The sequence below is a fragment of the Sminthopsis crassicaudata genome, chromosome 2 (assembly GCF_048593235.1).
Source record: "Sminthopsis crassicaudata isolate SCR6 chromosome 2, ASM4859323v1, whole genome shotgun sequence".
NCBI classification, from domain to species: Eukaryota; Metazoa; Chordata; class Mammalia; order Dasyuromorphia; family Dasyuridae; genus Sminthopsis; species Sminthopsis crassicaudata.
Genome location: NC_133618.1, coordinates 328,000,678 through 328,026,161, shown reverse-complemented (window position 1 = coordinate 328,026,161; position 25,484 = coordinate 328,000,678). Strand labels below are relative to the sequence as shown.

Sequence of the window (25,484 nt, the reverse complement as noted above, 5' to 3'; positions counted from 1 at the left end):
TTTGCATATTCCAAAGGAATAGCAAGTTGTTCATAGTAGATTTGCTGTTTCATATGCAATTATCTTTTTTATTGTACCACGCTTTGGTTTTAGTCCATAAAATAAAATTATAAAAATTAAATAAGAGGATTCTGCAGTCTTTTCTTCATACCTTTTTCCACACATTAATTACAAAATTTCCCCCCTTTCCATAATTTTCCCATTTATTACCAAGTCTTATCACTCAGTAGTAGACTTAACTGCCAGGGTATTTCCCAAGCTCCTGCAACTCATCTATCTGAGAATTCTCAGGAGGACCTGCTTCCTTAAATAAGTTTCTCCTTTTGTAGAGAGTAAGTAAAATAGTTCTTTTTTTTTTTTACTTTTTAAAAATTTATTGAACTAAATACAAAATAAGAAAAACTAGAGTAGAAAAAAGAAAGAAGTAAAAATTAAAAAAAAAACATTGTCATGTGCCAGAAAATCAGGGAAAATTCAAAATATATAACAATAAATTTTCTTTTCAAGAAAGGATATATAATAACAGAAGAAATTATATTTATGAGTGTCTACCTTTATTATATTCTGTTACTCACTTCTTATTTTATTTTTCCCCTTTCACCTCCCCAGCTCTCCAAATTTATAAATATATATGCAATATGTATTTATATATAAATGTATCTGTGCTTAATATAGGCCTGTATGTATATATGCATATATGTATATATGTATATATTTATACATATATATTCACATTCACCCACATAGACCTACATAAATACATTCTTATATATTTTTTATATATGCATTACCTATATGTCAACCTGTATCTTAAACAAAAATAATATAGCTGACATATACATTTCTCTCTTGATTGAATCTTTAAGTTGGACTTTGTCTAAGATTAATGATTACTAGCCCTACTTTTTTTCCTAGTAAATTCTAATCCTGATGATTGTTGTAGGGTTTCTGTATATCTCTTATTTCCTATCCCTGCTAACTCTATTTTTTGATCCTTTGTATTTTGTTTTGTTTTGTTATTGCTTGTTATAACTCTCTTATAGTTTCACTTGTTTCTCCTTGCCCAATTCTAGTTTTCAAAGAATTATTTTTTTTAAGATTCTGTATCTCTTTTTCTAGTTGGCTAACTTTTTTCATTATCTTCTCAATTTTCTTGAATGGTTTTTATTTTTTAAAGTTTTTCCTCAATATCTCTCATTTGATTTTAAAAGTCTTTTTTGAATTCTTTTATCAATTCTGTCTGGGCAAAAGGCCATTTAATGTTACTCTTTGGGGTAGAAGAAACTTTTTTTTTAACTTCATTATCCTTCTTTGAAAATTAATCTTAGCCTTCCCTATTTATGGTTGGATTCTTTTTTTTTTTTTTTTTCAAATCATTTTTTAATGAGAAGTATCAGTGTAGTGGTGGAATAAAGGAATGATGATTCTAGCTTCACTTCAGCTCTCTACTCTGACCTGGAACACCAGAACAAAAGCTCCACCCTTCTACAAGTACCTGTACCAGCCCCACTTCTTCTGTCCTTACCAGGTGTGCCCAGAAGCACAGCTGTTTCTGTCATTTCTATCAGCAGATTTTTCTTCAGTATCCCTGGACTCAGACTCCTGCTGCCTTGGATCTGAAAGTTTCAGGGGTTCTGGCTGAGGCTCCAGCCAAACTCGGCTATCTCCAAGATTCTCCCCTTGCTGTTTCTGCAGAGCTAGTATGGAGGTGTTTGCACATCACACTGAATAATCCCCAGCTTGGGGGTCTTTCTTCAGATGTTGGATTTTCCCAGAAAGACCTTTGTTCTGCCCCAAATTATCTTTGTGTTTAACCAGTCTATGTTCTGTTTGTGGAGAAAATCTGTAAAGCTTGAAAATTTCTGCCCTATTCTACCATCTTCCCAGAATTCTACTATAATATAGTTTTTAAAATTCATATTGAGATTTTGTGGGAGTCAAGATAGTGGAGTAAACAGTAAATTGCCATAACTTTCCCATGTTCACTGCCAAACAATTATAAAAAATACCTTGTATATGTCTTGGGAAAATGCAGAAACAAGCCCACTGGCCTCAACAAAACACCAATAGAATCTCAACTCAGCAGCTGGTAAGCTGCGGGACCCCTAAGACAACACCACCCCATCCTTTCAGCCAAACCTGAAACACAGGTATTCCTCATGGGCCTCAAGGCAACATCAGTATATCACAAATTAAATAGCAAAGCCCAAGACAGTACCTCTTTGAGCCATGGAGTAGAGCTCAAATTTAAAATAAAATTTAAAGACCAAAAAAAGATGTGGGGGGAAAATCTAACAATAGAAAGTTATTATGGTGACAAGGAAGATCAAGACACAAACTCAAACCCAGATGAGGACAGCCATCTCAAAATACTTGAAAAGAAAACTCCAAAGGAAAATGGGAAGTGATCTCAATCCCAAAAAGAACTCTTCATGTAAGAGCTCAAAAAAGAGATTATATAAGAGAAGTAGAAGAAAAATTAGGAAAAGAGATGAGTAATGCATGAGAATTTTAAAAAAAAAGAGTCAACAGTTTGGAAAAAGAAAACAATGGCTTAAAAAGTAAAATTGGTCAAAAGGAAAAGGAGATATAAAAATCGACAGAAGAAAACAACTCCTTAAAAAGTACAATTATCTAAATGGGGAAAAAAGTACAAAAGCTAATTAAGAAAGACAACCCTTTAAAAGTTAAAATTGAACAAGTGGGAGCTAATGACTTTATAAAACATCAAGACCAAGCAAGCAAAATAAAAAGAATGGAACAATGGAAGAAAATGTAAAATACCTTACATTTGTAATTTGGATAATTGATCCAATAGAGACAATGTCAGAATCAAAAAAGAACTGGACAGCATCTTTGAGGAAATTACCAAGGAAAACTTGCCTTATTTCCTGGAAACAAAGGTCATTGAAAGATCCACCAATCACCTCAGGAAAGAGATCCCCTCCTCCTCAAAATTCTTCAAGGAAAATTATAGCCAAATTTTAGAACTATCAAGTTACAGAAAAAAAAATGCTACAAGCTGGAAAGAAACAATTCAACTGTCAGAAAGACACAATTAGGATTAAATTGGACTTGGTACTACAACATTAAAAGATCAGAGGTCTTGAAACATTCCAGAAGGCAAAAGAAGTAGACTACATCAAGAATCATTTACCAAGGAAATTAAATATATTCATTGAAAGAGATGAAGGGATAATCACTAAGTGAAATAGAAGAATTTCAAGATTTCAAAAGAAGAAAACTGGAATCAAACCAAAATTTTTATCTCTAATATCAAGATCCAAGAAAAACATAAACAGGTAAAAAAAGGGAAAAGAACATAACAGATTCAATACAGCTTAGCTATTTAAAACCCTACATAGAAAAATGATATTTGTAATACTTTAAAAAAATCATATTCAGAGACAGAGGGCATGGGTATAAAATGAATTTGAGGAAATGGCATAAAAAATCAAGGAATGAAAAAAGAGAAGTACATTGGGATGCAGAAAGAAGGAAGGAGTAAATAGAGTAAATTATTAAGAAGAGAAGCAAAAAAACCTATTATAATGGAGAGGAAAATGTAAGTATAGGCTATGACTACCATTTGAACCTTATTCTCATCAGTATTGGTTCAAAGATGGAATGACATAGACTATCAGTTGAATATAGAAATCTATCTTACACAAAAGAGAAGTAGAAGAAGAGGAGATTAAATAAAAGTAGGCATGAAAACTGACAGAAGGGAGGGCTGATCAAGGGAGAAGATAGACAGAAGCAAAAGACAGATAAAGAGGGGAAGATTGAGAGGAAATAGAGAACAAATAGGAGGATAAATAGGATGGAGGGAAATACACAGATAGCAATCATACCTGTGAATGTCAATAAGATGAACTCTCCCATAAAATGGGAGTGGAGAGCCAAGTGCATCAAAAACTAGAATATTGCAATATGTTACATTTGAAGTAGAGAGAAACACAAAGAGCAAAAGTAAAGGTCTGGAGAAGAATATATTATGCTTTAGCTGAAGTTTAAGAAAAAAAAATATGGATAGCAATCCTGATGTCAGATGAAGTAAAAACAAAAATAGTCATAAGAAAAAGACATAAGAAAAAAAGATAGATAATCAAGCAATATCAATACTAAAACCAAATTGCACCAAGTGATTTAGCATCCAGATTCCTAAAAGAGAAGTGTAATGAATTACAAGGAAGACATAGATTGTAAAACTAAATTAGTATGTGACTTCAACCTTCCTTCTCTCAGAACTAGAACAATCTAGCAAGAAATAAATATGAAAGAAACTAAGGTAAAAACAGATATGACCGATGGTTGGGGAAAAAAAATAAAACTGGATGGAAATGGAAAGTAATAGTTTTGTTTGTTTGTTTTTTCCTCAGCTACACCTATATACAAATTTGGCAATATAATGATGCATAAAAATTTCAAAATTAAATTCAGATGTATTAAATGGCTTATTTTCAGAACATAAAGCAATAAAATGATATTCAACAAAGGGCAGTGGAAAATATATTAAAATTAATTGGTAACTAAATCATCTATTCCTAAAAGTAAGGGGGTCAGAACAAATCATAGTAATGATGAATAATTTCATTAAAAAGAATGAAAATTATAAGACAACATATGAAAATTTATGGAGTACCACCAAACACAGACATAGAAGAAAAGTTATTTCTCTAATTTCCTACATCAACAAAATGAAAAAAGAAAAAAAGAAAAAAAAACACAAATGAATTGGGCTAAAAAACTATAAAACCCTAATAAAACAAATTAAAAATCCTCATTTTAGCAACAGCTGGGAAATTCTGAGAATCAATTGTGAAATCAATAATATTGAAAATATTGAAATAACTTTGAAAGTAAAAAAAAATTAAGCTTATCTAAGGGGAAATAACATAGAGAAGTTATTGGTTAATTTGATTTTTAAAAAAGAAAAAAAATCCAAATAGTATCAAAAATGAAATGAGTAAAACCACCAATGAAGAAAACATTTAAGTAATTATTAGCAAATATTTAACCCATTTTATGCCAATGAATGTGACAATCTGAGTAAAACAGATGAATATTTATGAACATATAAGTTATCTAGATTAATAAATCCGTAAATGGAATACCTTAATATCTCCATCATAGAAAATTAATTGCACAAGGCATTAAAGAATTCTCCATCAAAAAAAATCCCTAAAATTCAGATAGGCTCATGGGTAAATTCTAACAAACATTTAAAGCACAATTAATTTCATTACTATATAAACTATTTGGAAAAAATAGGTAAAGATAGGTAAAGGTAAAATACCTTTTATGATGCAAATATGTTACTGATACCTAAATCAGGAAGCATTAATACAGAGAAAGAAAATATATACCAATTTCCTTAATGGATGTGAATGCAAAAATTTGAAGAAAATACTAGTAAGATGATTACATCAATATTATGCAAGGATTAGACACCAGATGGGATTTAAACCAAGATTGCAGTGTTGGTTCTATATTAGGAAAATTGTCAACATGATTGACCATAATAATAACAAAAGCAACCAAAATCATATGATTATGTCAACAGATGATAATAAAGCTTTCCACAAAATATATAACTCATTCCTATTAAAAGCACTAGACAGCATAGGAATATGCTTTCTTGCCTACCCTTTGATCTATTAGTGTCACATAGAGATCATGAAGAAGGAAAAGTACCTACATGTGCAAAAAAATCTTTATAGCAGCCCCTTTTCATCATGGTAAAATACTGGAAATTGGAAAATGCCTATCAATTGGGAAATGGCTGAACAAACTATGGTAAATAAATGTAATGGAATATTATTGTGCAGGAAGAAATGATAAATGGGCAGATTTCAGAAAAATCTGTAAAGATTTGTACAGACTGATGCAAAGTGAAGTGAGCAGAACCAGGAAAACATTGCATACAATATCTGCACAATTGTGTGGTGATCAACTGTAATCTAAATGATGGTCAACTAAGAACTCAACACCCTAATAATCCAAAATAAGTACAAAGGATTTATGGAGGGAGAAAGGGAAAACGAGAAATGAAATTGCCTCCAGAAAAAAGAGGCAAGAAAAAGCTTTAACAGGAGAGGGGATGACCAGGAGGAGAGGGTGAGTGAGTGAACCTTACCCTCATCAGAACTGGCTCAAATAGGAAAAAACATGCATACTCAATAGGGTTATAGAAATATATCTTACCCTTCAGGAAAAGAAGAGGGGAATGGGAAGGGAGTGGGGGGGGTGATAAGAGAGGTTATATTTGGAGAGGTAGTGCTCAGTAGCAAAACAGTTTTGAGGAGTGGCAGTGAAAAGAGAATGAGAATAAATGGGGTAGAAATATACTTACCAATAGTAATTGTAAAAAAAAAATTCAAAGCAAGTTTCTCTGATAAGTCTTCATTTCTCAAACATAGAGGGAACTAAGTCAAACTTACAAAAAATAAGTGCCATGCCCCAATTGATAAATGGGCAAAAAGATATAATCTATGCCCAAAGGGAGACAAATTCCTATATATCCTTTGACCTAACAACACCACTACTAGTCATGAATACCAAAAGAGATTTGAGGGGAAAAACAGGGAAAAAAAGGGAAATGACCTATACAAAATATTCATAATATAATATTCTTCTTAAGACAAAAACAAATTAGAAATAGAGCAGATATCCATCAATTTGAGAATGGCTTAATAAACTCTGGTATGTGTTTGTGATGGAATGTTATTTTTTTCTGGGAAATGATGAGAAGGAAAAAAAAAACTTGGAAAGTTCTTTATGAACAAAGTGGAATATACTATATACAAAGTAATAGCATTTTTCTGAGATGCCCAGTTGTAAATGACTTTGTTATTATCAATACAATCAAACACAAATATTCTGATGAAAAAAAAAATCCTATTTTATGCAGAGAAGGAATGATTTGATCTAAATACAGATTGAAGCCTTCTCTGTCTCTGTCTCTGTTTCTCTCTATCTCTCTCCCTCTTCCTCTTTCTTTCTCTCCCTCCCTTCCTTCCTTCTCTTTCTTTTTAATAATCTTTCTTGAGAGTTATTTACATTAAAGTGAAAGATCTGTTTTCTTTCACAATTTGACTTTAATGGAAATGTTTTGTATAACTTCACATATGGTTTCTTAATTGTGGATGGGGATAAGGAAGAGAACCTAGAACTCAAAATTTTTAAAAAAACAAATATAAAAAATAGTTTAAATGTAATTGAGAAAATATTGAAGAAATAAGTAAATTTAAAGAAAATAAAAGAACTTATGAAGGAAAATTCTGTACATAACCTGATAAAAAATTGATGGACTCTGAATGCAGATCACAGTATGTTTTTTTTTTTTTCATTTAACTTTATTTTTTTATGGGTTCTTTTTCTGTTTCATCAATTTCCTCTTTCACAACTATTATTTATATGGAAATATATTTTTCATGATAACACATGTATAACTGTAACAAATTGCCTACCATTTTTGGAAAGAAGAAAGAAGAATGAAATTTTTGGAATTCAAAAATCTTGTAAAAATGAATGATAAATGTATTGATATGTACTTGGATGAAAATAAAATACTCTTTAAAAATCAATATTGAATATAATCTATTATAAATATGGGTAAAGTCTTATGTAACTTATAGCAAAATGTCTAATTTCAATATATGCAATAATTTAAAAATCAGATTTTTGTTTTTTGCTTAGACAATTGGGGTTAAGTGACTTGCCCAGGGTCACATAACTAGGAAGTGTTAAGTGTCTGAGATCAGAATTGAACTCAGGTCCTCCGGATTTCAGGTTGGTGCTCTATCCACTGGGCCACCTCAATGCCCCCAAAATCAATTTTAAAAGTGATCAATAAGTAACTTTAGTTTGTAAAACTTCCCAAGTATTCAATTAGATGTTCCAATCAAACTCAATTGCTTTTTGGTTATTTCTTGACATACACAAGCCATCTGCCTTTTTCATGAATCAAGAAAAAGTTAATAATAGAGAGGGACTTTCTAAGTTCCTAGGCTGATCCAAAATGTAAGAATGTAGTCTTTTTCCCTTTGACACTTCACCAACACCACCCTAAATTATGTCTCTTTATAGTCAGTAAAATTACTTTCCTCTCTGGCTGAGAAACAATAAATCTGTGATAGGGATGAGGAAGAGTCTCTTAATTTCTTTAAAACAGATTCTAAAGAATTTTAAGCCCAAACTTGTTAGAGTACTTCAGAATTTATATAAAACATTCAAACCTCAATTAAGGCATTCACAGTAAAAAAATATATATATATATATATAATATATATATATATATATATTTATATACATAAAATTCCCAAATTCAATTTGGATTGCTAATTGTCTAGAAATACTACACTATACATGCAGAGACACACAGACACGAAGATACAGAACTCCTCAGAAATTATTACCCTTTTCCCCATCCTTTGATGTAAGTCAGTGGCTCTGTTTAAAGAAAGAGATACTTCCCCTGGAAATAATCCAAGGATCTCCTTAGAGAATGAAAAATTTTTGAGGCTTTAAACAGAAAACTAGAAACTTTTCCTTTGGGGCTCTCTTGGGAAATGAAAATGTTGTCCAAAGATTTAAAATAAAGGTCTAATTCTTCAGGGCTTTAAACCAGGTCTAAGACCTTCCTCTAGATAAATCTAAGGACTCTCCATGGGTAACCAAAAAAGTTCTCTAAATAAGTACCTGAAGGTTTTTTTTTTAAGTGACTCATCACATTAATAAAAACAGCACTGCAAACAGACACAAAGAAAAACAAAAAGATACAGCTTTGCTGAGGGAAAAGGGGAAGGATGTCTAATTTAAACTCACAGTCAGCCAGGAAACTTTTCTTTTAAACTTAATTTAAAGACCTTCAAAACTGCTTCTGACTTATTTCTTGCATATTCAGAGCTGATATTTCCTTTACCCATCAGCTCAGCCTACCCATGAGGAATTGATACTTTCAAATTATTTATATCCCACTTTATTTGGGTGAAAAAAGTGTGTTTGTAGAGTTCCTGAGTTTGTCTTGCCAGGTAAATTCCTAATATTTTATATTGCCTAGAGTTATTTTAAATGGAATTTCTCTTTTTCTTGCTGGGCTTTATTAGTAATACATAAAAATACCAATAATTTATGTGCAACTTTGATGAAGTTGTCAATTATTTCAGGTATTGTTTTAGTTGATTCTCTAGGATTCTCTCAGTATACTATAATATTATCTGCAAAAGAGTGATAGTTCTATTTCCTCATTGATAAAGATAACATTTCTAAATGACCAACCTTGCTTCACCATTGATCTCATTAAGAATCCCCATTTGATTAATTTATCTCCATTAGATTTAATACTTCCTGAGGGTTTTAAACATATATTACTTGTCATTTTAAGAAATACTTCCTTTATTCCTATATTCTCTAGTTTTTTTTTTTTAAATAAGACTGTGTGTTGCATTTTGTCAAAGAGCTTTTTTTACATTTATTGAGATCATTGGTTTCATTATTGATATAGTTCGTTATGCTCACAGTTCTTTTAATACTGAACCAGCCCTGCATTCTTGGTATAAACTCTACTTGGTCATAGTATATTGTCTTGGTAATAAATTATTGTAATATCTGTACTAATATTTTATTTAAAATTTTTGTATCAGTATAGATGGGGGCTGAGCCAAGTTGGTGGAGAGGACACATGTCTTTTTCTGAGCTCTTCCCATGACCCTCACACTAATTATCAAATCCAGTCTCTGAATTAGCTCCGGACTAGCAGAACCCATAAATATGGGGAATGTAACAAGATAAGCAGAAAATAATTTAGAAGCTCTCCAGAAAAAGTCTGTTTTAATTGGGCATGGAGGGAGGTGGGCCAAGCTCAAGAAGGCCAAGCACAGATCCTGAGTGCAGGCAGTGCAGACCCATGGTGGTGAGGGCATTGAGAATCTACAGGGAGAAATCTCCAGCAGTGTTGGCTACTCTGCCCTGGATTCAGCAGAGAAGTTATAAAACATCCAAAACAAACACAAAAGGTAAGGAGTGTACCCCAAAGCCCTGGAGTCTCACAGGACCTGTCCATGCCCATCTAGCACCAGAAGTGAGTCAGCACTAACTCAGCCACTTGTAGAGGAAGCTTGGACAAACTCCCCTGCCCTAAAAACAGATCTTGACTTTTTAAAAAATAAACAAAAAAGCAAAAAAAGCTCTCATCATACTCAGTAAAACAGAAGAACAGATATCAAACTCTGAAGTCATTAAAAGCAGATCATCTCCAGATGAAGGCCTAATGGATGATATAAATTTGTCCCTATGTCACAAGATTTTCTTGGAAGAAATTTAAAAGGATCTTTAAAAAGAGCTAGAAGAAAAGAAATGAAAACTTTTCAAGAGGGTTTGGAAAAAGAAACACAGAAAATTATCTGAAGAAAACTCCTTACAAAATAGATTTAGTTAAATGGAAAAAGCATATAACACCTTACAAAATAAATTTGATTATTGGAAAATAGAAATGGAAAAAGAAAATGACGCCCTGAAAAATCGAATTTGTGAAATGGGAAAAAAATCACAGAACAAAACAATTCATCTAAAAATTCAATTGGCCAAACCTGAAATGAACTAAAAAAAGGTAAATGAAGAAAATAATTCACTAAAAATCAGAACTAAACAAATGGAAATGAATGACTCAGTGAAACATCAGAAATCAGTCAAACAAAACCAAAAAAAATTAAAAATAGAAAATCATGTAAAATACTTGGGAAAACAACTGACCTGGAAAATAGATCTAGGAGAAATAATCTGAGATTATTGGGCTTCCTGAAAACCATGATGAAAATAACAGCCTAGACATTATCTTACAGGAAATTATCTTTTTTGTTTGTTTGTTTTGTTTGTTTTGTTTTGTTTTATTTTCCTGAGGCTGGGGTTAAGTGACTTGCTCAGGGTCACACAGCTAGGAAGTGTTAAGTGTCTGAGATCAGATTTGAACTCAGGTCCTCCTGAATTTAAGGCTGGTGCTCTATCCACTGCACCACCTACCTGCCCCCTTTACAGGAAATTATCAAAGAGAACTGTTCTGATGTTTTAAAACCAGAAGGTAAAATAAACATTGAAAGAATTTACTGATCACCTCCTGAAAGAGACTCCAAAATGAAAACTTCAAGAAATATTGTGGCTAAATTTCAGAATTATTGGACCAAGGAAGAAAATATTACAAACAGACTGAAAGAAACAATTCAAATGCTAAGGAGCCACAATAAGAAGTACACAGTACCTAACAGCTTTCACCTTAAAGGATCAAAGGTCTTGGAATTTGATATTCCAAAAGGCAAAGGAATTTAGAATAAAGCCAAGAATAAACTACTCCACTAAACTGAGCATTTTCTCACAGGGAAGAAGATGGATATTCAATGAAACAGGTAAATTTAATTTATTTCTAATGGAAAGACCAGAGCTGAACAAAAATTTGACATCTAAATATAGAACTCAAGAAAAGCATAAAAAGGTAAAAAGAAAAGAATTCTTGAGAACTATATCTCTGTTATGGGTATACATAGAGAGTGCATGTATAATTTGATTTTACTGTTATAATATAAAAAATTAGAGGTGGAAAGGTGATTGTATTGGAAAAGGGGAAAAGTCGAGGTAAAATGAGGGTAGTTACATCTCACAAAAAGGCAAAAACAAAGCCTTTCATAATTGCGGGAAAGAAGTAAGGGGGATGAACACTGTGTGAATCTTACTCTCACCAGATTTGGCTCAAAGAGAGAATATTAAACATATTTGGTTTTACAGAGAAACTTCTCTCATCTTATAAAGAAGTTGCAGGGGAAAAGGAAAAGGAAAGGACGATGCTAAAGGAAAAAAAGAAATAGTAGGGGAAAGATATAAGAAATGGGGAGGGGCTATAAAAGAGAAGAGCCCCTTGAGGCAAGTAGATCTCATAAGCAAATTACTGGGGAGGAGGGAAAGGGGGAAAGGAAAGAGAAAATCATAACTTGGAGTAAATAAGATGGCAGAGAATATAGAATTAGTTATTTTAACTGTGACTATGAGTGGGGTACACTCTCCCATAAAACTGAAGTGGATAGGAGATTGAATTAAAAGCCAGAATCCTACAATATGTTGTTTACAAGAAACACATTTAAAGCAGAGTGATACATATAGAGTGAAGGTAAAGAGCTGTAGCAGAATCTATTATCCTTCAGGCAAAGTAAAAAAAAAAAAAAAAAAAAAAAAAAAAAAAGGCAGGGGTAGCCATCATGATCTTAGATTAAGCAAAAGCAAAAACAGATATAAGGAAAGAAACGATATCTTGCTAAAGGGTACATTAGATAATGAAATAATATCAATACTAAACATATATAGACCAAGTGATATAGGATCTAAATTCCTAAAGTAGTAGTTGAGAGCTACAAGATGAAATAAATAGCAAAACTATAATTGTGGGGATTCTCAACCTTGCTTTCTCAGAACTAGATAAATCTAACCACAAAATAAATAAGAAAGAAGTTAAGGAGGTAAATAGAATGCTAGAAAAATTAGGTATAATAGGTCTTTGGAGAAAATTGATTGGAGACAGAAAGGAGTAACCTTTCTACTCTGCAGTTCATGGAACCTCTACAAAAATTGATCATATATTAGGGCATTAAGACATCAAAATCAAATACAGAAGGCAGAAATAGCAAATGCCTTTTTTTCAGATCCCAATGCAATAAAAATTACCTTCACTAAAAGGCCGAGGGAAAACAGGCCAAAAATCAATTCGAAACAAAGTAATCCTAAAGAATGAATGGGTAAAACAACAAATCACAGACTCAATCAATAATTTCATCCAAGAATGACAACATACATAATTTGTGGGATGCAGCCAAAGCATAATGAGAGGAAATTTTATATCTCTAGATGCATATTTGCATAAAATAGAGAAAGAAGATGTATTGGGCTTGCAACTAAAAAAGCTAGGAAAAAAAAATATTAACCCCCTCAATCAAATAACAAATTTGAAATTATAAAAATAAAAAGAAAGATTAATAAAATTGAAAATAAAGAAAACTATTGAATTAATAAAAAACTAAGAGTTGGTTTTAGGGAAAAAACAACAAAATAGCTAAACCTTTAGTTAATTTGATTAGTAAAAGGAAAGAGGAAAATCAAAATTTTAGTCTCAAAAATGAAAAGGGAGAACTTTTCATCACTGAAGAGGAAATTGGAGCAATAATTAGGAGTTATTTTGTCCAACTTTATGCCAAAAATTTTGATAACCTAAGTGAAATGGAGGAATACCTATAAAATATAGATTGCTCAGATTAACAGAAGAGGAAATAAATTACTTATAAGAAATAGAAGAATCTGTTAATCATTTCCCAAATCTCCAGGGCCAGATGGATTTACATGTGAATTCTACCAACATTCAAAGAACAATTAACTACAATACTATACAAACTATTTGGAAATATGGGCAAAGGACTCCTGCCAAATTCCTTTTATGAAACAGACATGGTGCTGATAGCTAAACAAGGTAGGATGAAAACAGAGAAAGAAAATTATAGACCAATTTCCCTAATGAATATAGATGCAAAAATCTTAAATAAAATATTAGCAAAGAGACTACAGAAAATCATTCCCAGCATAATACACCTTGACCAAGTAGGAGTTATGCCAGGAATGCAGGGCTATTTCAATATTAGGAAAACTATTAGCATAATTTACTATATCAGTAACCAAACTAACAAAAAACACATGATCATCTCAATATATACAGAAAAAATATTTGATAAAATCCAACACCCATTGCTATTAAAAACACTAGAGAATATAGGAATAGAAATTAAAATAATCAATACCATTTATTTAAAACCATCAGCAAGCATCATATGCAATAGGAATAAATTAGAACTATTGAAACAAGGTTACCCACTATCACCATTACTATTCAATATTATATTAGAAATGTTAGCTTTGGCAATAAAAGAAGAATAAAAGATTAAAGGAATTAGAGTAGGTAATGAAAAAAATCAAATTATCACTTTTTGCAGATGATATAATGGTATACGTAGAGAACCCTAGAGAATCAACTAAACTTTTTTTTTAATTTTTTTAAAATTTTATAATTATAAAATTTTTGACAGTATATATGCATGAGTAATTTTTATAACATCCCTTGTATTCATTTTTCCAAATTTTCCCCTCCCTCCCTCTACTCCATCCCCTAGATGACAGGCAATCCCATACATTTTACATGTGTTACAATATAACCTTGATACAATATATGTTTGTAAATCCAATTTTCTTGTTGCACATTGAGTATTAGATTCCGAAGTTATAAGTAACCTGGGTAGATAGACAGTAGTGCTAACAATTTACATTCATTTCCCAGTGTTCCTTCTCTGGGTGTAGTTGTTTCTGTCCATCAATGATCAACTGGAAGTGAGTTGGATCTTCTTTATGTTAAAGATATCCACTTCCATCAGAATACATCTTCATACAGCATTGTTGTTGAAGTGTACAGTGATCTTCTGGTTCTGTTCATTTCACTCAGCATCAGTTAATGTAAGTCTCTCCAAACCTTTCTGAATTCATCCTGCTGGTCATTTCTTACAGAGCAATAATATTCCATAACCTTCATATACCATAATTTACCCAACCATTCTCCAATTGATGGACATCCATTCATCTTCCAGTTTCTAGCCACTACAAAAAGGGCTGCCACAAACATTTTGGCACATACAGGTCCCTTCCCCCTTATATCCCCTTTGGGATATAAGCCCAATAGCAGCAATGCTGGATCAAAGGGAATGCACAGTTTGATTACTTTTGGGGCATAGTTCCAAATTGCTCTCCAGAATGGCCGGATTCTTTCACAGCTCCACCAACAATGTATTAGCGTCCCAGTTTTCCCACATCCCCTCCAACATTCATCATTATTTGTTCCTGTCATCTTAGCCAATCTGACAAGTGTGTAGTGGTATCTCAAAATTGTCTTAATTTGCATTTCTCTGATCAGTATCAACTAAAACTTTTAGAAAGATTCTGCAACTTTAGCAAAGTTACAGGATACAAAATAAATCCACATAAATCATCAGCATTTTTATACATCACCAACAAAGTCCAATAGTAAGGGATACAAAGAGAAATTCCATTTAAAATAACTGTAGGGAGGTGCAGCTAGGTAGTGCAGCTGATAGAGCACCAGTCCTGAAGTCAGAAGGACCCGAGTTCAAATTTGGCCTCAGATTTATAACACTTTCTAGCTTTGTGACCCTGGGCAAGTCACTTAACCCCAATTGCCTCAGCAAAATAAATAAATACAATAATTATTGATAGTGTAAAATATTTGGGAATCTATCTGCCAAGGGAAAATCAAGAACTATAAAAACACAACTATAAAACACTTTCCACACAAATAAAGTCAGATTTAACCAATTGGAAAAATATCAAATGCTCTTGGACAGGTCAAGCAAATATAATAAAAATGACAATTCTGCCTAAATTGATCTATTTATTTAGTGCTATACCAATCAAATCCCCAAGAAATTATTTTACAGAACTATAAAAATAATAATAAAATTCATCTTGAAGAACAAAAGGTCAAGAATTTCAAGGGAATTAATGAAAAAATGCAAATAATGGTGGCTTAGCTGTACCAGATCTAAAACAATATTATAAAGCAGCAGCTATCAAAACCATTTGGTACTGGCTAAGAAAGAGAGTAGTAGATCAGTGGAATAGGTTAAGCTCACAGGACAAAATAGTCAATGACTATAGTAATATTATAATAAATAGTAATCTAGTAAATTTTGGGGCTTGTCAAACATAGTAATCTAGTGTTTGACAAAACCAAAGACACCAGCTTTGGGGATAAAAACTCAGTCAAAAACTGCTGGGAAGATTGGAAACTAGTATTGCAGAAACTAGGCATTGACCCACACCTAACATCATATACCAGGATAAAGTCAAAATGGGTTCATGATCTAGACATAAAGAATGATATCATAAACAAATTAGAAGAACATAAGATAGTCTACCCCTCAGATTTGTGGAGGAAGAAATTTGTGATCAAAGAAGAAATAGACATCATTATTGATCAAAAATAGATAATTTTGGGGTAGCTAAGGTGGCGCAGTAGATAGAGCACCAGCCCTGAAGTCAGGAGGACCTGAGTTCGAATTTGGTCTCAGACACTGAACACTTCCTAGCAGTGTGACCCTGGGCAAGTCACTTGACTCCAATTGCCTCAGGAAAAAAAAGATAATTTTGATTATATTATAATCAAAAAGCTTTTGTACAAACAAAAATAATGTAGACAAGATTAGAAGGGAAGCAATAAACTGAGAAAATATTTTTACATTCAAGGGTTCTGCTAAAGATCTCATTCCTAAAATATCAAGAGAATTGACCCAAATTTATAAGAATTCAAGCCATTCTCCAATTGCTAAATGGTCAAAGGATATGAACAGACAATTCTCAGATGAAGAAATTAAACTATTTGTAATCATATGAGAAGGTGCTCTAAATCACTATTGATCAGAGAAATGCAAATTAAGACATCTCTGAGATACTATTACACACCTGTCAGATTGGCTAAGATGACAGGAAAAGACAAGGACAAATGTTGGAGGGGATGTGGGAAAATTAGGACACTAATACATTGCTGGTGAAATTGTGAACAAATCCAACCATTCTGGAGATCAATTTGGAACTATGCTCAAAAAAGTTATCAAAATGTGTATACCCTTTGATCCAGTAGTGTTTCCACTGGGCTTATATCCCAAAGAGATTTTAATGTGTTTTTGTTCACATATAGATATCTTGCCTTCCTCTGAGTTGATGTTTTGATCTTTCTTGTCACCAGAGCAACTTTCTGTGGTCAAGTTTCTTTTTTGTTTCTTGCTTTTAAAATTAAGCTCTGCTCCTTGGGTATAGGACACATTATCCCAAGCTCCTTGTGCTGGAGGACACAAATAGAGTTACTGGCTTTGACTGTTGGGGTCTCAGTTACTGGCAGCTTTCTCAGTACACTAAGGCAGACCATCCTAGTCAGCCTTATTGTTACCTGATTTCTGGGAGTGACAATTTTTCTTCTGTGCTGGGATTAGAGGTTCCAATGCTGGCTTGCTGTCACTGACCAGAAACCAAGACCAAGGGGACTGGGTTAGTTCTGATCTGTGCTGTGTCTAATAGTCTCCTGCTGGTTTACCTACTTATCCCCCGCACTAGACTTTGCTTTCCTTTTACCCAGGTGACTCATACCTCTCCTGAAGACATTCCATGTTAAGTTGGAAAATTGTTTCTTTCCTTCTTTTTGTAGATTCTATAATTCCAGGATCTGTTTAAAATCTTAATTTAACATTGTTTCTTAGGAAAACTTGGAGAAAACTCAGGCAACTTCCTTATTTCTCTTCTTCATCTTCTCTTTTACCCAAATAATCTTTGCTTCATGAGTTTTTCTTTGCTTATCTCTCTTCTCTGTTCCCTGTTGTGACCACAAAGCAGAAAGGCAGGACAGAAGAAAAAGAGAAATCCTCCCTGTTTTCCTTTCCTTCATTCCATCTTTTATCTTCCTACAAAGCATCCCTAGTCACCTCCATCATTTACCTCAAGATTATTATGTTCTTTGTCCTCTAACAATTGCTATTTTAAAGTCTCTCTTAACATTACTGAAAGTTTTATATTTGCCAAGGCCATAAATCTTCCATTAACACGAACCGTCAACTCTGCTTACTGTAAATCTGTCAAGGCAAAGGATTTACTCAGCATTTTCTAGGCATCCCATATTCACAGCAGATATCTAGTATCCTCTCTGTTTTCCTATTCTCCATCTCCTCCTAGAAAGGTGAGAAACAAACTCATGTTTACTCCAATTAAAACTCCCTTCCCGACCCCAATTCTGTGGCATGTTGCCAACTACACCAATTTTAGTAACACAGACCTCAAGAGAAATGGTCTTATGTCTAGGAGGTCACTGAAATAACAAAGAAAAATGGAAGGCCACACATAGAAGTAAATATTGGGAAACTTACTCATAAGGTCAGTACTGGGTGGTGGCAGGACAGTGGAAGATCTCCATACTACCTTTAGGTCAGGCCAAATATTATATGGAAATAGAACAAAGGAGGAATCATTCCAAAAATGGCCCACATAAGTTTTCTCATGAGATGGAACTGCTTTTTTCTATTTCTATTAGCCATGATCTTGTTTCTATATCAAGATAATGTTTCTACATTCTTGTAAGCCTTCTACATGAAATCTTTTCTCATGCTCCATCCAACTGCTGTACCCTCTCCCAAACTACCTTGTATTCAAATTTTTGTATTTATTTGAATTTTCTTAAATATATTCTATAAATAATTCTATATGCATTTGTTGTCTTCTCTACTACTATTTAAGTTTTGTTGCGAGTATAAAGAGATATTATATTTATAAAGCTCTTGACACAATACTTAACAAATGCCTGTTCTTTCTCTTCCCCCCTTTTCATTTGTAATAACATTTGTTATAACATTTATTTGTTATTATATTGTTAATATATTTGTATTTCTGGTACCCAGAACAATAACTGACACTAGGGAGACACATCAAAGTTATAGATACACATTATATTATTATAAAAACGATATCTGTAAATGGATTCAAATTGGAAAACTTTCAATCAATATTAATAAGTGTTGCTTGACTAAACAAAATATTCTATTATTTGGGCAACATTGAGATTTTATTATTGTTTTGTTCTTTCTTTTCTTATCTTCATGAAATGGAGGTGATCCTGGATTTTTGAAGGAAAATATTTTCACAAGTCCCAACAAATTGCAAAAACTTCAAGGAACGACTTACCAATGTTTGCCATGAGAGGGCCAGCCTAGATTCATTCACAAAGGTTCATCACCAAATTACCTATAAAGTTCATGAATTTTTTTTCAGCCATAGTACTAAGAGACGCTGTAATCTGTGTTGATGAAGGTAGTCATCACACAGAAGAAATCACAAATAAATAACTGTAATAAATATTGTCCTTCTGATTTGAACATGGTGAAATATATGAATAAAACATTTTAAAATTAGGAATTATCAGTTAAGTAATAGAAATGGGATTAGGATTTCAGAAGTATTGAATATAGGAGTCTCTATAGCTTCATAACCACTCCCTTGCTTCATTTTTCCTTACCACCACCACTAACAGCAACACTTCATCAGAATATATATATATATATATATATATATATATATATATATATATATATATACATATATATATGTATATTACAATATGATCAGAAAGAATATTCACAAATGGAGATTTATTGAAAAGCAGTCACTCAATAAGCATTTATTAAAATCCCATTATGTGCCAACCAGAAGTGCTTAGATAAAAGAAAGACAAAAAAAAAAATCCTTGCCCTCCATCTTCCAATCTATTAGGGAAACATTACAGAAACAGCTGTTTGCAAGTAGAATATAGAGAAAATAAATTGAATATAATTCATAGGGACAACATTAAAATTAAGGAATCTAGGAAAAGCTTTTTATATTAGGTAGAACTTTATCTAATGCTTGAAGGAAGCTAGAAAAGCTAGGAGTTGGAAATGAGAAGGGAGAGACTTTCAGGCCTGAGTGACAGGGAAAACTCCAAGTTGAGTTGAAAGATGGAATGTCCTAGAAGAGGAAAAGCAAGGAAGTCAGTGTCACTGGGCCATCAAGTACATACTGGGTAACTGAAAGATAATAAGATGCCAGGTATGTAGAGCTTTAAAAGTCAAACAGAGAATTTAATAATGCATCCATTGGTAGCAAGGTAGTTACAGCACGCAATTTGGAGACAGCAAGACTCCTCTTTTGAAGTTCAAATATGGCCTCTGACAATAGCTGTGGGATACTAGGCAAATCACTTAACCCTTTTTGCTTCAGCTTCCTCATCTGTAAAATAAGCTGGTGAAGGAAATGGCAAATCAGTATTTTTGTCAAGAAAAATCCACATGGAGTCACAAAGTGTTGAAAAAGACTGAGCCACAAGTAATAGGGAATTACCAGAGTTTACTTAATGGAGAGAGTGAGAAAGGAGTCACATGATCTGATTTGAATTTTATATTTTTAAAGCTTTTTATTTTCAAAACATATGCATAGATAGTTTTCAACATTCACCCTTCCAAAAACTTGTATTCCAATTTTTTTCTTTCTTCCATCCCCTCACCTGCTCTTCTAGATGGCAAGTAATCCAATATATGTTAAACATGTGTGATTCTTCTATACATATTTCCACAAATATCATGCTGGACAAGAAAAATCAGATCAAAAAGAAAAAATGAGAAAAAATGTAAGCAAATAACAACAAAAAGTGAAAATACCATTTTATGACACACTCAGCCACCACAGTCTTCTCTCTAGATGCAAATGACTTTCTCTATCACAAGACCATTAGAACTGGCCTGAATCACCATCATCCCACATCCATCAGAATTAATCATCATATAATCTTGTTATTGCTGCATATACAGTATTCTTTTGGTTCTACTCACTTCACTTAGCATCATTTCATATAAGTTTGTCTAAGCCTTTCTAAAATCATCCTGCTGTTTATTTCTTATAAAGCAATAATATTTTATAACATACATATACCATAACTTATTCAGCCATTCTCCAAGTGATGGGCATCCACTCAGTTTCCAGTTTCTTGCCACCACAAAAAAAGGCTGCTACAAACATTTTTGCACATTTAAGTACTTTTCCCATTTTTATAATCTCTTTGGGATACAGGCCCAGTAGAGGCACTGCTAGATCAAAGGGTGTGCACAGTTTGATAACCCGTTGGCCATAGTTCCAAATTGCTCTCCAGAATGGTTGGATCAGTTCACAATTCCATCAATAATGTATTAGTGTCCCACTTTTTCCACATCCCCCTCTACATTCATCATTTTCTTTTCCTGTCATTTTAGCCAATCTGAGAGATATGTAGTTGTACCTCAGAGTTATCTTTATTTGCATTTTTTCTGACTGATAGTGAGTTAGAGCATTTTTTCATATGACTAGAAATGGTTTTAATTTCTTCATTTGAAAATTGTCTTTTCATATTCTTTGACCATTTATCAATTGGAGAATGGCTTATATTCTTATAAATTTGAGCCAATTTTCTATATATTTTAGAAATAAAGCCTTTATTAGTATCCTTGGATGTAAAAAGATTTTCCAGTTTATTGTTTCTCTTCTCAGTTTTTAATTTTAGAAAGGTCAATTTGACAGCAGAGTGGAAGATGAACTAGAGCGAGAAAAGATTTGAGACACAGACTAGGCATAAAATAATGTAAGTTGTGGTGATTTCCACACCACTGTTTTAGTTCAAATCCTCACTCTTCTCCTACTACATGTATATTTGGGGTGGTTATTTCACTTATGAAAGGCAGTATGGTACAGTAGAAATGGCTTAATTTGAACACCACAGAAGTTGAATTCAGATCTTGACTGACACTTGGGCATGTCACTTCATTTCTCTAAGCCTTACTTTTCTCATGTATAAAATGAGGGGGTATTTCATTAAATGATTCCTAAAAAGTTTATTCAAGCTCTAGAGTTATGATCCTATTTAGGAAAATCTCTGTCTCCGCATCTATAAAGTGAATTAGACTAGATGAACTCCAAAATCCCTTTCAGCTCTAAAGCCCATGAACAGAGTGGAAGTAGGAGAGATGATATTTACTTTTGACCAAGAGTTAGAATTTGCTCTGAGTTATGAAGTACATTCCCCTTAGACTGGTATTTCTCAGGAAAGCTCATCTATTCATAAATATCCCCTTAAGTTCATAGCAACTTTCTTTTTTACAGACACAGTTACAATAAAATCCATTCCATGGGAAGCTGAGAGCAGAGAGCAAAGTACAACAAACTATTGTCTCTCATCTGACATTCTTCTGGATGAAAAAACCACCCCATTGCTCATACTAACAAAGGAACACAACCTTTCCAGAATGGATACTTGTCATTGACTGAACTTGACAATTCATCTCCTACCACTCTATTTTTAACCAAGTGTTTCTCAGACTACTGGAAAACTTCCAGTGTCACTGAAATACTTACTAAATGAACAGAGTATCTACATCATTGTCACATATGCAACTTCTCTAGAACATACACAAATTTCTCTAAAATAAAAAAAAAAACCCACCATGATTAAATGTGGCTGCATGATAAGGATGAAAACTGTACAAAACTTTTTTGGGTATAATTTATCACAACTATAGAAACCCAAAAACAGTTGATGTATAAACCCATTTGTGAAAATTAATCAATCAACTCATTCAGATAAAAACTATGTTAAACTGAATCATAATTAACTTCTTTTGTAAGCACAGTGGGAACAAAGATGGAGCTTTGCAATTATACCTGAATCATGGAGTTTGCTTACAGATCTGATGATGTTTGTTATTGACTCTCCTATATTATTCTCTTTTAAAATCTGAGTCAGCAAGGAAAAAATATAAATGTCTAGGGCTTAGAATTAGATGGAGGTGATGGCTGGATAAGGAGCTCAAAAAAGTCTGGGTCTGCCTGGAAAATATAATGGTTTCACAGATATATCAGCAATTCTTTGTGGAAAATCAAACAAATAAACCACGGACTTATTGCCACTTAGATATGCTTCTTTTTGATCCTCTCTATTTGGCCAAATCAAATAGATCTCAGTAGGTAATTACAGATAGCAAAAAGCTCAGTCATAGCCTGGGCTAGCTAAAAGCAGTCAGAGTTAGAAGTGAGAGGAAGCATCATACCCTAGTGGTGAAATGCAAACTGTAATGAGCCAGTTAAAGCAGAGCCCCAAAAAGAACATAGGATTTCTTCAGACTAAGTTCATATCTCAGTTCTTCCACTGGAACCTGGTCAAATGAGCCAGCATAGTCTAGTAGATAGGGTACTAGACTTGAAATTGGGAAGACTGACATTTAAATTCCACTCCTACACTTACTAGACGTGAGTAGCTAGGTAAATCAGTCAATTCAGTTTTTGCATTTGTAAAATGAAGGAGTGGATTGAAGGATTAAATATATAATTCTATGACTTCACTTTCATGGACCTCAATTTCCTAATGTGCAAATCATATTTCAGTGGTATTCTAAGCTTTGGCACACCCAATTTTTCTGAAAGGGCTAAGAAAATATACAAATTGAGTTTGTTGATAGAACACTGAGAAAGATAGAGCAATTAAGTACTTATTTCTGATATAATGGTTAGATCATATTGTTATTCATAAATACATGCTGTATTTGTTTAATTGAATTCAAACAGCTATCTGTTTGTTCGTTAAAGTACAGGGCTGATAGAAACTGGAAGTTGAAGGTTATGGAATATTATTGCTCTGTAAGAAATGACCAGCAGGAAGAATACAGAGAGGCTTAGAGAGACTTAAATCAACTGTTGCTGAGTGAAATGAGCAGAACCAGAAGATCACTATACACTTCAACAACAATACTGTATGAGGATGTATTCTGATGGAAGTGGAAATCTTCAACATAAAGAAGATCCAACTCACTTCCAGTTGATCAATGATGGACAGAAATAACTATACCCAGAGAAGGAACACTGGGAAGCGAATGTAAATTGTTAGCACTACTGTCTATCTACCCAGGTTACTTATACCTTCGGAAGCTAATAATTAATGTGCAACAAGAAAATAGTATTTATACACATATATTGTATCTAGGTTATATTGTAACACATGTAAAATGTATGGGATTACCTGTCATCGGGGGGAGGAAGTGGAGGGATGGAGGGGATAATTTGAAAAAATTAATAAAAAAAAAGTACAGGGCTGATTCACCTTTATCTTGGGATTAGGAGAATAAAGTTAGTAAATAGTTTTGCTTTTATGAAGGGCACTTACTTATGAAGTAAGACTTATTGGGATATAGAATACAATTTACATTGGGAGTTCAGAATACCCCAGGCAATATCCTTTCTCCCTATCTATTTGTCCCATGGAAACTGTTTTTACATGGTTCATATCCATTTTTTGAGTTTAAATTGATGAAAGTGGAAGCTTAACAGTTTCCTGGAAGGGAAATATGAGTTTTGTCCCATATAAGGAATCAGAGACATTTGGGGTCAGTGGGGAAAAAAGGGAGAAATATCATAAAATTCTTTTCAAATGTTAGCACTTAAGAATAAGACAGAAATGAAAAAAAAAAACTGGATATGAGTTTTATCATCTTGTGTCATAAAATATAACTATTATGATCTAAATATCAAGCAAACAAAGTTATAGTAATAATAGTCTGCCTATTTGGTGGAGAATCTAGGTTTCAGTATATACTACCCACCTAAGGAAAAAAAAAAAAAACAATTCATCTGATACAAGATTTATCCTACAGAATAATAATGTTCCTTTTTCCTTAAGATTTTCAAGCCTAATTTCAAATGAGACAGAAAAATAAAAGAAGGAATGGAAGATTAAGGATTTTAAAACACCCACAGCCATGATGAACTTGGACAGTGGAGCCATGTGAAAAGAGCAGAGCAATGAGGTATCATTCAACAAAGACCAAGAGCACTTAATTGCCCATTCCACAATCATACCCTTTGTCTGCCATCATTATTTTCATACTCATAATTAGTTCATATTCGTTAGTTGGCTCTTAACTGCTTTTATTTAGTGTCCTCTTGTTTTGTTCCTTTTCAAAGTACATTAGTTACCATGGAAACAAGGCCCTGAATCTAGGTAGTTGGGGGAGGAGAGAAGAAGAAAAATATCTGAGAGATCATGGAATTTGAAAAGAAAAGGCATCTGATACTAGGCTTTGTAATACAAACCATCTCATGCTCTTCCTCACCCCCCAGAAAAAAGAAATATTTTATAATACATGATTTTAAATGAAAAGTATTGCCTGAAGTAGGAATCTTCTTGTCTCTTCCCAGTCTCTTATAATCTGTGTTTTCCTGGATATAAGGATATAGCCTTTTAGTGATTAAATAAGATAGAATAGAGTTTCAAAGTGCTCTTGTATAAATAATATAAATATTTGGATGAGGACTTCCTTGGAAATCTTGCTTGTTTCAGATGAATAGGGTAGCATTTTCTAACCATTTTAATTCTGGGACAGATTCATAAAAGTGTAAATGAGCCAGAGTTTATCAGGAGGCAAATTGCTTTTCTTAACTACTGATACAGATAGTGATGGTGGGAGAATAGCTTATGGTAGTGACAAAGGAAAGATATGCAGCTATTAAGAAACATTGGTGAACTTCAAACTAGATGTCTGAATGAGGGATTGCATTCTCTAGCTTGACTGTCTTTCAACCTCATAAATAGTGGGACTTGCCCCATATAACAAATAAAATAAAAGAACAACAAAATAATGAAAAGGAAAGCAATCCTCATAAAGAAAGCCACACAGTGTGGGGTAGGGGGAAAACAGAGAAAAATGAGTAAGCAAAAAGGGGGGGGGAACTTACAATAAAATTTAAAAATATATATAAGGTAAAAAGAATGCAAGGAGAAATCTCCTCAAAAGTGAAGATAA

The 25,484-nt window shown here is 33.0% G+C and overlaps 1 long non-coding RNA gene across 1 annotated transcript in view; it reads left to right on the top strand.

The window, feature by feature from the left end:
• The window catches only part of LOC141553485 (uncharacterized), a 45,385-nt gene extending 26,487 nt beyond the window's left edge, over positions 1-18,898 (top strand). Inside the window, exon 3 of the long non-coding RNA XR_012485473.1 lies at positions 18,743-18,898. This is a non-coding gene — a long non-coding RNA (uncharacterized LOC141553485). The remainder of the gene's footprint in view (positions 1-18,742) is intronic.
• Positions 18,899-25,484: the final 6,586 nt, after the last annotated feature.